Genomic DNA, 12,176 nt, shown 5'->3' with positions numbered 1-12,176 from the left:
AGGAAAGGGACCAATACTCTGGGGGGAGGGAGGGAGAGATGCATGGCTTTATTTGTTTGTTGGCTTTCATATTAATCCATTGGAACACAGTGCATTTTCCCCCTCTTTTCTGGGCATGTGTAAATGTTTTAGAGCCATTAAATGGAAGATGAAATTTTCAATGGATAGCATGTAAAAGTATTAATTGTAAAGACCATTATTTGGTGTCCATGAGGCTGAATCAGCTTAGCCACTCCATTCCCCCATTTGCATACAAAATGCTTTATTTTGGCAATCAATGAAAGTGCTCCACTGTATGTGTGGCTTATCACATGCTTGCAGGAAATGGATTCCTTAGCCATCTCGTTAAATTCTGTTGATGCAGAACAATTTGAAACATGGCACAGGCAGCAATGACATTTAAAGATGCCTCGGCTTAATTATATTTTGCAAACATTTGGGCTGTTTGTCCTCGGGGATAAAGTGCCTCCACTACAAAGTTAACTTGTTAATAATTCAAAATGAATCTCGCTTTTTGTTGAGCACCAATCATTATCTCCTATTAGTGCTGGTTAAGGGCATTCAAGGTGCCTCAAACACACAGGGGGAGACATGCTGCTATTTAATACTTAAAATGAAGCACACACATGCAGCATCATGAACTTGTTAAATTTCAGCAGAATAATCCAGCCACTAAAGTCCCTGGAAAAATGTCATCCTTTAAGACAAAGAAGAGATGCTGAAGTGCACAAAAATAACTAATTGAATGCATTATTTAAATAAATGCATACACTCATATACAAAAATAAAACCAGGAAACAGGAAGAGATGTTAACAGAGCTTATGCAACTAAGACGCTAAAAGCCACTGCATGCTTAAAAAAAGCTACTTTGAACTATAACTATACTTTTGAACTACCACACAAAAAGCCTGCCGTCATACAGAGGGGGTAAGATGCTATGAATCGTTCAACAATGCACACCCACACACAGGCATTCATTCAGTGTATATAAAGTTGAAACAAATATTTGATTAATAGATTAGTAGATTGAGAAAAAAAGAAATAACTATTTTTATTCAAGTCATTTTTTCGAGCAAAATTTCAAAACATTACCTTGAGAAGCTTTGCTGCTTTTCTTTGGCATCTGCTAACTAAATATTGGTGCCTTCAAATGGGGTCGTGTTAATCGTGTTCACGAGAAGAGTCCATACGAACGCCCCCCTCTTGTGGTATTCACGACCTCGTAAATGGAAAGTTTCTGAAAGCTCAGAGCTCACGAGTTTTGACGTGTTTGTTGACGTTGTCAGAAATGGTGGAGGCCATGGAAGTTAATTTTTTGGTGCATAATAAGTGAATATATTTTAATTTTAGTCGTGTATTGTTTTTCTTCACAATTTAATATGTCTGAGGAAAATGTTGATATTCCCAACGGCCTCATCTTTTTCTCTCATCATTATGCCTTTACATTTACTGCATTGTGTTATCCACTTACTAGCTTGCTAAATTGTTATCCTCTGTGGCTTCTAGACGGCGACAGTAACGTTAATTTTGCTAATATTGCCGTTGCTTAGCAGCGGTGTTCTTCACAACTTAACCACTTGAACGCCAAGCATATTGTGTACACGACTTCCCATGTTGTCAATACAAGCCCACGAGTTTCATTTGCAGGCACCATATCTCTGGAGTTTGGACAAAACAAGACTAAGGCTGCAACTAACGATTATTTTCATTGCCGATTAATCTGTTGATTATTTTATTGATTAATCGATTAGTTGTTTGGTCTTTAGAATGTCAGAAAATGGTGAAAAATGGCGATCAGTGTTTCCCAAAGCCAAAGATGACGTACTAAAATGTCTTGTTTAGACTCTCTGTTTAAATTGGTGATTCATTTAACAGTTGACAACTAATCGATTAATCGTTGCAACTATAAACAAGACATTTGAAGATGGCAAATTGGCCTTCCGGAAATTCTGATGGGCATTTTCACCATTTCAAGACATTTTATCGACCAAACAACTCATTGATTAATCAAGAAAATAATCAGCAGGTTAATTGATAATGAAAAGTTAGTTACAGCCCTAAATGTATACTGCTAGTGTTAATCAGTATTGTGTAAAAAGACAGGACAACGTGTTAATAAAAAAGTAACAGTTGCAAAAAAAAGCAGTTTGGTACAGTATATGCTTCAACTAAGACAACCAAGACAGAAAAGACAACAGAGAAATGTTGAGCAGTAACATACTCTTGAATCTGAATGTCTTCGCTCTGCCTGTACACATACCAAAAAACACGTTTTTACATACATGCTGTATATGTGCATTCATGAGGAGGAGCTCACATTTGCAAGAAGTGTGCGTGTTTGGTTCATGATAGTCCATAAAAGCAATACAAATTTAAATTGCATCCCTCGCTGATGGTGTATGTCCTTCTGATACTGATAAATAAAAGCAGGCTAGCAACCATACAGCTAAAAGACAGTCAAGGTCTGGCCTATATTGTAAAGCATGTTTCAACTCCATTAATCCGCCTCATTCACTTTTCACAGCTGTCTTTCTTCTACTGCATGAATATACAGGATTCAAATTTGTGACAGTGTCCTTCATGAGACTCAAAGCCAGGTGCATCCCCATCAATATCAGCAAAGAGAGAAAAAAATTAAATCTCAAAATATACACTGTAGGAGTGCATTGATTTAATATACTGCCATAAGACCTTGCTCCTACACTCGACATGCAATTTGGAAATAAATTGACTGATTTAGATAGAGGCACGGGGAGGAGCGGGGGGGGGGGAAAACCCTGATGTAAACCTGGTCCGCTACTATTGAGTAAGGTGACATTGCGCAACAAATCACTTGCATGAATAGAGAAAGAAAACGATTTCTATTTCTAAAAAGTAATTTTGTTTGGGGAAGGTGCGTTGATTGCCATGTATGTGAATCTATTCCTCACTCGACTCGAGGAGCATGAACATTTTATAAAAGTCAATGTTATATTTTGCTGTTAGCATAATAATCAGAAAGGCCAGACTTTCATCCAAAAGAAAAACAGAATCTCATTTATTCCAAGTACATAATAGAAGGCCAACTGCTACAGCCTATCTCTCCCGTGCTTTGTACACTGCTGTGCAGGAGCAGAAAGAGTTGACTTTTGCAGCAGCAGAGTCCATTGTGTTTTAATTGAGCCCAATGAAGAATAATTAAGTAATTAAAGGCTTGATAAGAGAGAGGCTCAGTAAACAGATAAAAGACAAGTGCTGGTATTAACAATATGGTACACTGCAGAGTGAATTGGACATACCTTCAGTATGGCATCACTAAAAGAAGACAAAGCATCAAAGGCACCACCCAAAATGGGCCAACAGTCTGCATGTCATTTCTTAAAAGAGCTTGTGGCTGTGAATATGCACACAAAATGTAATACTTCCCAGCTGGATTTTGGGAATGGGAGTGCACTGTGATATTTTTCACCACTCTGACATTAGCGGGTTTATTTTTTGAGTAATTGCACAGCTTGATGTGTACTCAGGGGTTTCCATGAGAACGATGAAAGTCTTATTTCAACAATGCTGCAATTATGGGGAAATATGGGAATACATTTTTGAGCCAGTTCACAGTTGAGTTGACTGGAATAATAGGAATAGAAAACAGAAACAGGGAGCAAGGGTGAAAATGGCAATTCGAAATTCAACTGTTTTTTAAAAATACCAGCCCGTTACGAAAAACAAATCCTTACAACTAGAATCTCTAATACCCTCTATGTGTCAGATACTGCAGCACGTCCATATTACTTTGAAGTAGTTCGTCGTGCCAAAATTTCCCAAACAGTGGTATCTGCTTTATTCAACATACAGCAGCCATAATCTCTGTTGGCATCATATGCTGGTTGGCAGTGATAATCTATAATCCATTCATCCAGAGAGGGTACACAAATGCATATTTGTTTCCTAGGATTAAAAGCTTATAGAGGGTGTATGGCATGGCCAATAATGTTCATCCATGCCAGCTATGACAGAATTTGCAGCTGTATTGCAGATACAGTGGGGGTTTTTTTTTCAAGTCACAAGGCAGTATTCCAAGTATTTGAAAACAAAGTACAGACTAAAATGTTCCAATATTATTAGGATGGGAAACCCCAAATGAATATTCTGCCATGACAATTTCTCTTTTAATTATAATTTTACAATTCAGCAGATTTGCAGAAGTGATAAGAATTTTGAAATAGTCATTTGATACCCCTGACTGCCAGCCTGCCTTGTGGTCGGCAAACGGAGCTGTCACATGAAGGTCACCAGTTCGTAGTCAAGACTGAAAAGGTCTACAACCATTGTTTGACAGAAATGAAACCCTACATTGCTGCAGAAATAAGATGCCAGTCAGGACACTGAAGAAAATCAGTTTTTCAACCAAAACACCAACTACAGTATCACCACTACCAATGTAAAAAAAAAAAAAAAGCTCTTTTTGAACAATTCAATATCATATGTTGGAATTGTTGTTGTCAAAAAACCCTGAAAAGTAAAACCACATTGGTTTTAATTGGGACGAGTTGCATACAGTCGTATAAAATGTGTTTCATATAACATATACCCTGGAGCAATGATTTGGTGTGCCTCCACATTATTCACTTAGCTTAAAAGGTAACTTCGCTATTTTTCATCCTGTACCCTGTTTCCCCATGTTTTGTGTCTAACTGACTAATAGCAACAACAATTTCTCAAACTGGTCCAGTATTGAGGAAGAACGCTGGCAGCTGCTCACTGGCTGCAATATGGTGCTATCGGGGCAAGCTGTCACCGTCATTTACGTCCACTAAAAGTGCTTGTTTTTGACACGACAGGCTCTGACAGTTATTATAAGTGTCTGACATTATGGAAAGAGTCTCGCTCAAGAACAAGTCTCGTTCTGAAATCTGGCGAGGTGACGTGTTGCTGGAAGACAACGGTGGAATAGTGGAATACATCCATGGTGGAAACGCGAGTGCCAGCCGGGCAGAGAATATTCTCAATTTCAGGTGATTATACACTAAAGAAAACATACTTTGTTTCTTTAATTAATGTTATATTCCATTTCTGCAAATAGCTCCCCCTAAATGTTACACACTGTTCCCTTAAATCTCCTTAATGTTTGTCTATAAGCACTACTAAGATGTGATTGAGAGAGGTAAAATGGGACTTTGCTAATGTGATGCACTACAGGGTGCTATTACGAAGGTCTTGATTGTCTTGTATTATCTACCTGATATATTCATGAACTTCTATCAGTAAAGTGGTTCTTACAGACATCAGTACATTTTGGCCTTTTGTTAGTTTCCCTGCATTCAAGAAACCCAAAGTTCACAGTAATGTTGTCATAATCAGCCAAGACTACCAGCATATCACACATAAAAAAAGACTTACTGTAACTGTCAAAAATATCTAATCAAGCCAAAGCACAATATTATAAGAGCAGTTTGTTTGTTATCCTTTATGAGAAAAACAAAGTGTTCAGATCATTAGCTTCTGCATATAGTTTATCACAGTAAGTGCTGTCCACTCCCAAGTTTCAAAATGTCCTTTGAGCTGCTCAATGAGCAAAAGTAGTAGACTAGAATAGTAGTAAACACACCTGTGGGTGTAATGTGAGCTCTACTCAACAGGTCATACTAGTAGTTTTTTCCCTAAGAGTCCATTTTAGGACAATAAAAAAAACTTGTTGTGCCCACCACCACCCAATCAGATGGTGGCTTGTCCTATATTAAAGGTCACATATTATGCTCATTTCCAGGTTCATAGATGTATTTTAATGTTGCACTAGAACATGTTTACATGCTGCAATGTTCAAAAAACCCTTTATTCTTCTCATACTGCAGCCTGAGTCTGCCTGCCTCAGAGCCTAATTCAGCCTCTGTCTGAAAACCACTGATTCACAGCCTGTCTCCTCCCACTCTGCTCTGATTGGTCAGCGTTTTCTGTCAATCAAACGTCCTCAACAACAGCGTCACTATCTCCCCCTCCCTCCCGGAGAAGCTCTCAGAGTGGAGGGAGAGGCAGCTAGAATAGAGCTTATAAACCACTTTAAAGTTTATAAACCAGAAACTTCACCCAGCGCACGTTACCGGAGGAATCTGATCAGAAATCGGCGACACATGATGAACATCTGCGGTCCAGATTCCAGGTTTTCCTGACGGTTTCTCTCAGGTAAATAATACTATTTATAGCTCTGTTAGTTAACTCAGTGTTTACCTCATGCATCAACTCTGTAAACCGTAAACATACACTCTGTTTTACATCTGTCTTTACAGATCCATCTGTGAGAAATGACCGACAGAATCATCCCAGAGGAGAGCAGATAGCTGAAAGCAGATGGGAGATACAGAGCTAACCCGTTAGCATGTAGCTACATGCTAACGGGTTAGCTACATGCTACCGCTATGACACGGTGTGTAAACACAGCGACCATCAGGGTGGAAAATAGAAGATGTGAAACAGTAGTCAGTTCATTATTTCTGCTAAAAGATAAATGTATGGAAGATCAGAGTAATGGTATATTATTTACAGTAGGAGCTGTCTCTGTTACCATGACTACAGACCACCGGAGCTTAGCTTACCATAGTTTACCAGAGCTGAAGACTTTCTCCTGTACCATGTTAACATAACTAACTAACAGGTGGGATGATTACAAATGCTGTGAATAATTAATATTGTCATCTGTCAACTCAAATAAAGTTTGACTGTGAAACAGAAATGTGTTGTGTTGCTTACAAGTCACTATTTACTACCTGTAATCTGCTACATGCATGACATCAAATATATATAATATATAAATATCATCTGTTTAAACAGTGTAATTACATAAAGCCTTTGTGAAAGAACATGTTATATTTAGATGATGGGAGTACATGAAGCCTGTTCTGCTGGTTCTTGCAGACTTTGCTCAAGTTAGGTTGAGGAGGAGAGACAGTGACGCGCTGAGGGGCGGGGTCAGCTACTGAAGGTTCTCTCTGGTTCGACCAGGAAACCCTTACATGGCTTGCATTCTCTAATGACGTCAGAAGAGAAGGAAAAAAAGCGATTTTTTTTTCTGCACCCATTTCCGGACAAACGGAGGAGGAGAAAAAGAGAGAGGATGGTCTTTTATGATACTATGGTGGCCTGTAGACACACTGGGGACAGATATTGATGTTTAAAAGACATGGAAAAGTGCATTTTGCATAATAGGTGACCTTTAAGAGCTGTAGTTGACTCATAGAACTTGAAGAGCAAGAGACCAGTTGGGCATGCTGTTGGAGGGCTACATCTGAACTCACAGAATTAGAGTTACATCAAACTACTGTTTTATATGGGTGCAGACCTCCGCACTTTCTTTGCCATTAAAGGCTCTTAGAAAGTAGTGTTCTCAAAACAGGGCCTTACAATGCAACCACGTAGTCCAGCCCAACTTCTTATTTAGTGCCAAAACAAAGCCACAACATCTTAAAGATAAAATAGACAGAGGTGCCACAGGTATCCTTCCTCTCACCTTGCAGGACAAGCCAGCATACTTACTACAGTGCTAACCACTGGATAAACAAAACATCTGGAGGACATAATCGTTAGATATGACTGCACAAATGTCGTATTCATACAGGATATCCAGGACAGCCTACTCTGGAAGGTGCAGATTCCACTGGTGTACCAAGCAATAGACAGTAGGCCTCACCCTCCAAAGCACCTCTTAATAACCATTTAATTACCAGATGACTCCTCACCGTGAGGCATTCGTGGCCAGCAGCAATTGCCGCCACAAATACGTCCAACGTGGGGAAACACAACCTTCCTAAAGCACTTCACCAAGAGGTGTGCTGGCTATATGGAGCCTTTAATGCACTAAGAGCTTAAAATCAATTCTTAAAGGTAGCTAGTGAAGTGATGCGAGAATCTGCGTGTTCACTTTGTACTTAAAACATGTTTAGCTGATGCATCTGAACAAGCAAGAGGCAATGGATTTTTTTTTGCAAATTTCAGAATACAAAGCATTAGGCAGAATATGATAAATACATGGATAACAGGTTCCACATTTTAGCCACGGTATGACTGTTTCAATCTTGAACACAACTGCTTGTCTAGACGGGGCTACTGTACTACAAAAAATGCCAGATTTTCTGAAGTGAATGCATGAATTTGCATTTTCATAAAAAATGACACATATTTCTGTTTTATTAGCATCTAGCTGTAGCAAACATTGAGCCATCCACTTCTGAATGTTTATGATGACAGTCAAATCCCTGTGGGTTTTTGGGAATTGCATAATAAGTGGGGCTGCATATCATCTGCATAATCAAGAACACTGATGGGATATCTATGCAATAGATGGCCTAAAGATGACATATAAATGGAGAACAGAACCGTACCTAGATATGACCCCTGGGGAACTCCACAAAGCATCCTACATGAGAAGGACCTCAACATATAAGTGCTATTCTTAACCTTAAAACTCAACCTTTTCAAAACAATTGACATGTACATGGCCCACCCAATGCTTGATAAGGATTGCATGATTGACAGTGCCAAATACAGTACTGAGGTCAACAGTAAATCTGATCAAAAATGAGCATCAGAATCAATAAGTAATTAATCACTTTAAGTAAGTTTAGTGGCATTGTTTCCAGTTGGTGAGCCCTAAAACCTGACTGAATTTTAAGATCAGTTTCATTCATAGAAGCCATGGGCAATAAATATTCTCCAGAAGTGTGACAAAAAAAAGAGAGATTGGTCTATGATAGGTCAGAGCTAATTCAAGGGATGTTGTACATTGGCAGTTTATCTGCATGATCTCTCTGTACATTGGACATTAGCTGCTGTACAAGTAAAGGGTAGAAATAGCACAAGCTAGTTTAAATTAGCTGGTTGAAATTTATCAGTCTTCCATAAAACCCAAATGGTAAGACCGTCAATACTGACTGAACAACAAATAATACATATTACAATTTTGCAATATCACAATTCTGTCAGAACTGTGTAGGACCAATGACAGAAACTAGGGCAATATGGCCAAAATCTTCTATCACGTTATAGGTCATTTCATATCTCAATAACGTTATATATATCACGATATAGCATGTTTTCTGGTCATTCAATAGATATTCTATATTAAATAACCACATTGTAAAGCTTATTTTTGTATACTCCTGTGTGGATTAAATACTTGACAAATGAAAAGTACTGAATATTTTCTCATTTTAAGAACTTAAGGGGCAAAATTAACAGTTTTAATTGAATTTATAGAGAAAAAGGAATAAAATATAGGCCTAACCTATATCACGATAGAAACAATATAAAAAATATATACAATTGACATTTTTATATCGTTTTTAGAATATGTATCATCATATTGCCCAGCCCTAACAGAAACCATAGCTGCAATGAATGCGGAGAGAAGTATTGCCATGAAAAAAAAAAAAAAAATAGTATCAAACGCAAATGACAATTCGTACAACTGACAATGATCCATATTGAAAGTATGTTGAAACATACTGTATGTATATGTAGGTTAACACCACGGATACCTATAAAGCCTAAAACACATATAGATGCATAGGTGAATTTTAAAGCAGGATTTATCAGCCTATTCTAATCACAAGGACTTCAAAAGATATCCTGACAGTTTGTAAAAATATTCTGACATGATTCATTCAGAAAACTCTGTTTGCTTAGATAACTTTACACAGCTCCACGTATCCCTTCATGTTGCTCCACTTCCCTTCAGCCTTCAGCAGCCTCTAAAAACCTAAATTCTCTCTGAATCTGTTTGTAAAATAAGTTGTGCAACATCCATTTTCATTGCCTTGTGAAAGCACAACGGCAGATACCGATTGTTGCCTGTTTCCAACTCATCTGTGTATGGTGATGTACTAGGGTTGGGCGATATGTTAATTTTTGAACCGGACACCGTCGGCCCAACAACCGCAAACTGCTGATATATTTGCGCAGGTGTGTGTGTGACGCAACAATCTCTGTTTTGTTCTCACTATGTTTGTGTTTGGATCTCACTTCCCAGAGATCCAAACAGTGCCGCGTTTCTGTGAAAATGTCACCACAGACTCCAAATTCATAATACTGCAAACGCAAGGGCTATCATCAGTGGGTCGTAGGCTCAGTCACCATTATGTCACCTCATTCGGCAATAGATGGTGTCTAAACAGAAATTAATTTAAATGAAAATTATTACTTTAATGTTTGTCCTCAATTAACTGTCTGTGTTTTGTTTTTAATTTAGACAGACAATTTTCCACTTTCCACATTGTGGACAATAAAATTCAAAACAAACTAATTAACCAACTAACTTAAGATAAAACATAATTATTACAATGTTACTAATATTGAGGCCCACACAGGTGTCCCAATGGTGATGGTGAAGTGATGCCTTATTACAGCTGATTAAATGTGTGTACTGATATTGTAGCAACACATGGGCTATACCATCTCTATTGAGCACAAATGTGGTAAAACTGCACATGATTTTGGGGGAGAGAAAACCAAACAAAAAATCCTCTCTATTCACTAGATTCTAAAATGGTTAGACAAATCTATTAAACACCATAAATTACGCTACTTGACTGTTGGGACTGAGTAGGTGATCCTGTCTCCAACATGTCAAACCTCTGTGCCTGAGCCTGCACTGCCATCTGCTGCTCTTTGGTATGAAACACACACCAGAGGGTCCACAGACTGGATGGGTTAATAGGTCATGTGTTGCATTCAAGTGCTCATCGTTAATACCAGATCAAAGAGCACCAAGCAAGTTTATCTTCTAAAAAAAGAATGCACAGAAAGATTTGCACATCAGGGTGGTAATCTCAAACTAAACTTTACCGTAAGTACTTCACCCTCTCAATGTTAGAAGGTGCTGTTACACAACAATAGAGGATGCACGCAGCCAGGGATAAAAACACATACTGTAGGTTCAGTACAGTGTCATAATGGCTTATCTTTGGCATTTTCAACAAACTTATTATTTGTATTTACAAATATAATTACATAACAGAAAAGAACGATGTTTTTTTTGGAAAAAAAAAAGTGTATAACTCCTCCTCACTTTTTCACTACCTCTTTATGGCACACCACAACATGATGCTATGGCTACGTTCAAATCACATACTTTTTTTGTTTACTTTTAGTACATACTACAGCTGCCCTTACAAAGTACGTACTGTTGCATGCAGTATACATATAATTGGGACAAACTTCTTCGTCATAACATTGCACCTTGAACTTTGACCCTCTTGCTCATATATCCACTGCACAGAGGATTGTGGGTCGGAATAGCCAGAATATCATGCTGGTTTGCATAATGCATGTACTATAAAAAGTCCAACAAACTAATTACAATGAGAAATGTCAGCTAGTAGGAATAACAACGCCAACCCAGAGAATTTTACCAGATCAACAACAAATGAGACTGACTTGCCTGTGAAACACTTACCTTATGTCTGCTAGTGCTTTTTTTTCTCTCATCATCATCATAAAGTGATGTACTTTCCATCCAAAGCCATCAGTCTGCCACTTTTATCAAACTTGAACAACAACTAGCTGAGATCTACCATGAAGCCGCACACTGCAATCCAACATTGCCTCACATGTCAACAAGCAAAGCCCTCATCAGCCTGACAAACACTGCTCAATAAACCAGCCATAACACACAGTAACACAGTGAGATGTCTTACCTTAACCCATGTATGTCTTCCTCCTTTTTCCAGATTTGGCTTGTTGCACCAATGACCCTAGATCATGGCAAAACAATAAACAAAAGAGAGATGAACTTTTTGATTTTGTGGCGCCTCCTAGTGGTAAAATGCCCCCTGATTTAGGCAGGTCTGTGTATGTTAACATGTGCACCACATTTGTATACAATAACACAAAGCTAAACAGCTTGGTACATTACATTATTAGATTAATTTTGTGGAGATATAATCAAAATTGAAGGCTGTGGTTTTTTATTTGTGTTTGGGCAAAATAAAAATGTGATGAAGAACCTTGGCTGAAATATGGTTGGCATACACAGAAAAATGCATCTTGACCCAAGGAATCCAGTGACAGAGTGTACTTTCTAGAGTGTACTTGGCTCCCATGTACTTGACCAAAAAGTAAAGGTGGTGAGTTGATGCTGATTATTGTGGGCAATCCCATCCATCTGCAAGTTTCGGTTGCTGTGGGTGTTGTGGTTTCTGAAATCCAGATA

At 38.3% G+C, this 12,176-nt stretch overlaps 1 long non-coding RNA gene across 4 annotated transcripts in view; it reads right to left on the bottom strand.

Moving 5' to 3' along the window:
• The window catches only part of LOC141756885 (uncharacterized), a 219,437-nt gene that overhangs the window by 204,815 nt on the left and 2,446 nt on the right, over positions 1-12,176 (bottom strand). For all 4 annotated transcript variants that reach the window (XR_012591540.1, XR_012591541.1, XR_012591539.1 and 1 more), the window contains exon 3: positions 11,662-11,718. This is a non-coding gene — a long non-coding RNA (uncharacterized LOC141756885). The remainder of the gene's footprint in view (positions 1-11,661; positions 11,719-12,176) is intronic.

The sequence above is a fragment of the Sebastes fasciatus genome, chromosome 2 (genome assembly GCF_043250625.1).
Source record: "Sebastes fasciatus isolate fSebFas1 chromosome 2, fSebFas1.pri, whole genome shotgun sequence".
NCBI lineage: Eukaryota > Metazoa > Chordata > Actinopteri > Perciformes > Sebastidae > Sebastes > Sebastes fasciatus.
This window is presented reverse-complemented; position numbering and strand designations above follow the sequence as displayed.